This window comes from Narcine bancroftii, chromosome 9, assembly GCF_036971445.1.
Source record: "Narcine bancroftii isolate sNarBan1 chromosome 9, sNarBan1.hap1, whole genome shotgun sequence".
NCBI lineage: Eukaryota > Metazoa > Chordata > Chondrichthyes > Torpediniformes > Narcinidae > Narcine > Narcine bancroftii.
In genome coordinates this window covers 56,699,908-56,706,264 of record NC_091477.1, presented here as the reverse complement: position 1 = coordinate 56,706,264, position 6,357 = coordinate 56,699,908, and the positions used below count along the sequence as shown (strand labels likewise).

Here is a 6,357-nt window from a genome sequence, read left to right as displayed (position 1 = left end):
TAGGGTAAAGCCAGAGTCTGACAACGCTTATGGCATCGTGAGTGACATATGTCAGGCTTCTTTGTTCCAGATCCTCCGTCTTGCGCTCCTGCTGATCTGACTTAACAGCTGCTTTGGTGCCAGCAATTGGATTTGTAATGTCGAGGACGTTCCGAGGGAGTTGCCCATGGGGGACACAGCCCGATGTATCCACTAATATATCTGATATTGTTCAGCATGTTTCAAAATCTGCTCATGAGCTTCAGCGTCTATATAAACTAAATTATCAGCCATTAATGAAAAAATTACAAGACGACTTAGAACACTGGAAAGACTTATCACTAACACTGATAGGAAGGATAAACTGTATTAAAATGAACACCTTCCCAAGGATACAATACCTATTTCAATCATTACCAATTCACCTAACAGAGAAATTCTTCAAGGAGCTAAAGAAAATAATAAGTAAATTCTTATGGAAAGTGGGGGGGGGGGGGGGGAAACCGAGGATAGCACTAGATAAATTAACAGAATGGTACAAACAAGGAGGCTTACAACTACCAAACTTTAAGAATTATTATAGAGCAGCACAGTTAAGATACCTATCAGATTTTTATCAAACAAGGGAAAAACCAGATTGGACCAGATTAGAGCTAGAAAAATAGGGGAGAAGATACCTGAACATATACTATATAAGTGGGATGAAAAATTATTGCAACGTAGGAATTCACCAGTATTGCACCATCTGCTCAACATTTGGAAGAAGATTCATGTAGAAAGGAATAAAATAAATTATCAACTACCAAAATTAATATTGACACAAAATCAACTAATCCCTTTCACAATAAATAACCTTTCCTTCAGAGAATGGGAGAGAAAAGGGATCAAAAGAATAGAAAATTGTTTCTCGGGAAATAAATTATTATCTTTTGAACAAATGAAGGACAAATATAATATAACTCTCGATACAAGGTTTGCATACCACCAACTGAAAACCTACTTGAAGGACAAATTGGGAAACAGTCTGAGGTAACCAGAAAGAACAATTTTGAATATGTGAATACAGACATAATGATAATTTAAAGATTTATAACAAACATGTACATCAAACTGCAAGAAAAGGAGAATGAGGAAACAAACTGTAAACCTAAACAAAAATGGGAACAAGATCTAAACATAAAGATAAAGAATGAAACATGGGAAAAGCTATGCTCCGGAACTATGAGAAATACAATAAACACAAGGTTACGTATGATACAATATAATTGGTTAACCAATTATACCAATATAATATAATTGGTTACACAGGCTATACATCCCAAAAGGCATCACACCCCAAAAGTTAAATAAATGGGACCCAACAGTATCAGACAGATGTTTTCACTGTAAAAAGGAAACGGGAACAACAATACATCCAATTTGGAAATGTGAGAAAGTGAAAAAATTTTGGGAAGATCTAAACCAGATATTAAATAAAATCACAAAAAGCAATATACCAAAAAACCCAGAGATCTTCCTTCTAAGTAATATAAGAAATAAAGAACTTGGACTCGATTTGGATGGAGCACAAAAAAGATTTATTATGATAGCCCTAGCTGTAGCAAAAAAATGTATTATGTCAACCTGGAAATTAGAAGACAACTTGAGAATACAACAATGGTACATAGAAATAAATAAATGTATTCCATTAGAAAAATAACATATAATTTAAGAAATAACATCACAATATTCAAAGAAATATGGGAACCATACATGAAATACAATAGAGAAATCCTACCACGGACCTCCACCACCTAAAATGACAGAAGGAGAAGACAATGAAATGAACTGACTCAGTATGCAAAAGTAAAAGGCAAAAATTTCTTGTTTATTTTTATTAAATTATGACATTGTTTAACGGGTTTAATGTATCTTATAGATTGAACTTTGAATAAATGGGAAGGGGGGAGAGGGAGGGAGGGAAGGGAGGGGGAAAAAGGGGAGAAAATGACACTATATATTCAAAAGAAAAATATCTGTATGTATTTTGGTCAGTATGGTTTATAGTGTGATAAATAAAAATTTTTTAAAAAAGATAAGTAAACCATTTATTCAGGGTGATGGGCTATGAGTAAACAATTTTTTGGTAATATAAGCCATGGTCCTGCTGCTGAAGTTTCAGACTCTCTGAGGGGTGGAAATGTCTCTCAGCAAGAAGAAGAACTTCTAGAGTCCAATCAACATCCCGGTCGGAGGAGGTGGAGAAGCTGCTACCGGCGCCCCGACACCTACTACAAGTGTGCGGTCGTTGCCTCACTTCGGCAGTTGGGACCAGTCCAGGCGTTGATAAGTATAATTGGGAAGGGCTTGCATATTGTAGTTTGAAATCTGCTTTAGATTTAGTAATAAAGATTTGTATAAACTGAAGTGCTCTCGGCGTGTGTCTCTGTTTTCTTTCGGTAGCTCAAACACTGTGACCAATTTAAAACGAACAAAGTGAGAGGTACAAGTTTACTAGGACAGAATGTTCACAGCATCTCTTGTCTGTTCCCCACTGTGGAATTCCCTATAACTGCTGCATTTCTCCTTTCTCTCTTGACCACAGCACCGGGCACAGTGTCAGGCTCCCGCTTGCCATGGTCTTCCTCTGTCAAGTCAACCTCTCCAACAGTATCTAAATTGATATACCGATTTCTGAGGGGTATTGTCGCAGAGTGCTCTTTACTATCTCTCTATAGCTACTATCAATCACCTCCACACTTTTCCTAATTAACCAAAGGTCATCAAGCTGCTGCTCCAAATCCCTAACATGGTCTTAAGGAGCCACATCTCAAAGCACCTGGTGCAGGTGTAGTCCTTTGGTAGGCTGGTGGTCTCCTCGACTCCTTACATCTGGCACTTCAAGTACAACACTAATCCTAGATGCATACCGCCAATTCTACTGTCTGATATGACTCAATAATTGAACCTGTAATTTACCCTTTTACTATAATTCTCACCTCTTACCTGTTCAGCCAAAGCCTTACCACTCTGACTCAGAGCACTCCGATGATGACCACTCCCTAGTAGTGTAAGGAGCAAGTCCCTCCTTAACCTCTGCTCACTGAAGCCTCTTGATCCAAAGCCTCAGAGTCCTTCATTAGTCCCACTCCTTCACTGAGCCACTCACTCACTAGCTGCTCCTCCAGCTACCCCTCCTTTTATTTGTCCCTTCTAATTATCTCAATTGCTCGCTCCCCCTAATCAACTAATCTTTCACAGCCTCCTTACTCCAACTCAAAAACAAATCAAGGTAAAAATGTCTTACCTTTTTAAACCTCCTGCTCTGCTGGGCTGATGTCGCATGCCTGAACTGTCTTGCCTCTCTTCCTTCGAGTACATCCAGTGTCTTGAAAGAAATGTTTTTAAAAAAGACGTTAATAAAAATGTATGATAACCAAAATGATTTCTAAATTGGAACTAAATTTGTGAAGTATGTCTAACTGCCAAATTATCATTTAATTTGGAGAGTGTAAAAGGAAAATGTGCTCCAAGTATTGAGATAAGAGAATGTCTTTTAATGGATTTCAACTCAAAGTCACTGCATCCTGCAGTCCCTGAATATTCATTATGATGTATCCAAATAATGATATATCTAATGTTTGCAGCCCAGAAATAAAGTCTAAAATTAGGTTATGCTAAGCCACCATTTCTTCTAATATTTTAAAGGATTTTTTTAAAACGGGAACACTTTTTTTCCATATAAAATAGGAAATAAGTGAGTCAAATGAATTTAAAAAAAAGAGTTAGGAGCAAATACTGGGACGGCTTGAAAAACATAAGAGTAGGATGTGGTAATCGTGAGCTCCTGCCCATTTTTAACACTCTCCACCCTTTAACCCAATTTTTCTTTACCAAAGTAGTTAAATCCATCACTTGCTATGACTACTACCATCTAGAAAGCATCCAAAAAGGAGCCAAGGCAATGAAAGAAAGTAAAGAAGTTGAAGAGGAAGTGATGCCCCTTACCTCAGAAATGGATGAAGATTCAATCCCAAGAAATAATGAACAAACTAACTACGACCATGGAAAAGTTTTACCATAATATAGAGGAAAAACTGAACAAAGGTTTAAGTGCAATTCCAGTCACTGAAGAACATCTGAGTGCGAAGGAATCTAAACCTGATTTCTGTGAACAACTGACTCAAGAGGCTGAAACTAATGCTGATAAAATGGCTGCCAGCAACAAAAAGTTAATGTTGCGCCTGGTCAACCTGGAGGGCTGGAGCAGACTTAACGATATTCGCAACTTGGGATTAAAGGAGGATATCGAGAAAGGACAGTCACCTATTGTGGTGCGCTGTTAGACAGAATCAGACACACACAAGGTAAAGACTATACAACAGGCTTTAATCGGCAAAGACATTCACAGAGCCAGGGTTGGGCTGGGCTGCAGCAACTCTGAGTGAGTCTTCGGAGGGCCGGCTCAGGCTTAGATCCCGGAGGGTAATTGACACCTGACCGGGTGAGGCTTGATCCATTCAGGTCAGCTGATTGACAGCCAGCCAGGTGTTGTCCTGTCCCCCATACTCTCCTGCAGGTACAGAGGTTGCCCCCTGCAGCAGGCCGGTGGTGTATCACCACACCTGTATAATTTTTTTACTAAACTACTTACTGAGGTGTTTGGAGAAGTGGTGTTTGGTGCAGACCCTGTACTTGATCGAGCACATTGTTCATTGTTTCCAAAGTCATCATCACTGTTTCCAAAATAGAAAGACCTGACCTTTCAGGACCAACACATCAGGTTTGTTGAAGACTTCTGCCCCAAGGTGATAGAGATGCGGTGAAAATTCCTTAAGGCTTCAAGCCGGCGGTGTTGCAGTTACAGGCACGACTGAGGATCATGATGAAAAATGGTCAGAAGAGATTTTTAAATTCCATGAAGGAAGCCCACGGAGTTTTGGCCCACTCTGCCTCAGCTTCATCATCGGGTGTCAGAATGAATAACTTCCTTTGGCAGAAGAAAATTTAGTCCATTGTGAAATGGGGTGGGAAGGGGCAGTTGAGGCAGTTGTGAGTTATTACTCTGTGTTGGTAGTTCGAACCATTTCAGAGGAGGGGGGGATTTTGTTGCTATGTCTTCTTCATTTTTGAATTAACTGTGAGTGTGGGTTTTTATCCCTTCTCTTTGTAATTTGAAAGGTTTATCTTGTTAACTACTAAATTTGAAAGATGTTTATTAAAGTTTATTGGTGTATTGTTTTTATAATACTAATATAGTGGTGTAGGAGAGAGTTTAGTTTACTTTTCTTTAGGGTTTCCATTACTAGAGTTGATTGTATTGCACATGTATTTAGTATGCCTGCTTGTTTACCAAGCTGAGTATTAACTTTTTGGTCAATTTTTAATAGAATTATTAAATTCAAAAGATATTTATAAATGTTTATTGGTATGTTGTTTTTACTATTGTAGTGGTGTAGGAGGGCAATTTTTTTCTTTAGGGTTGCCAAACTAGTAATGATTCTACTGTGTTTAGAAGGCTTACATGTTGGGTACTATCTTTTAGGTTAATTTTCAACAGAATTTAGTTTGACATGGAAAAGTTACAAACTATTTGGGTGATTAATTGTAAGGAGAGATAAGATCAACAGTAGAAGTAATTTGGGTTGGATGAGTTTTTTTTGAGCAGGTTGCAAACTTGGTTGACGACCTTCAGAACAGGGAGGGCTGGAAAGGAGAGATTTATTTGCCATTCTAACAGTTACTTATATCTCATGTTTTATTTACTCTGTATTTCAGCATGACTTGAAGGTTGTGGCTTTTGAAACAGTGACAGGCACAGTTGGAGCATCCAATTACCCCCAATTAATATAATGCATTCCGGATATGGGAGTCCTTTATTGGGGCATCCCCTTGTTGCTCTACTGCGCCTCCACCAGTGGCACGAAGTCCACTCCGCTTGATAGCGCATGGATACCTTGTCTGGATAGTGCGTTTGCCAGTACATTGTCCTTGCTGGAGACGTGCCTAACATCTGTGGTGTACTCTGAGATGTAAGACAGGTGTCGTTACTGGTAGTCTGACTAGGGGCCCGAGATTTTAGCCAAGGGAAACGTCAGAGGCTTGTAGTCTGTGAAGGCCATGAAAAACCTGCCCTCTAGAAAGTACTTAAAGTGGCAGGTAGCTAAGTACAGCGCCACAGCTCTTTGTTGAAAGTGCAGTACTTCAGTTCCAGAGGCCACAGGTTTTTACTGAAGAAAGCCAGCGACTACCAACTTCCTTCAATCTGCTGCTCCAATACTCCGCCGATCGCTGTTCCTGGGGCATCCACCGTCAGAGCTGTTGGAGCATCTGCCCTGGGGTGTGCCAGAATAGCGGAACCTGCCAGGGCTGCCTTGGCCTTCATGAAGGCCTCCACTG

The 6,357-nt window shown here is 39.5% G+C and overlaps 1 long non-coding RNA gene across 1 annotated transcript; it reads right to left on the bottom strand.

Annotated features, from left to right (window-relative positions):
* Positions 1–1,732: 1,732 nt before the first annotated feature.
* Positions 1,733–5,028, bottom strand: LOC138742949 (uncharacterized). The gene is made up of 3 exons (XR_011344534.1): positions 4,613–5,028; positions 3,266–3,346; positions 1,733–2,429 (listed from the first exon to the last, which is right to left on the bottom strand). It is a non-coding gene; the product is annotated as an uncharacterized lncRNA (long non-coding RNA).
* Between the last annotated feature and the right edge of the window lie 1,329 nt (positions 5,029–6,357).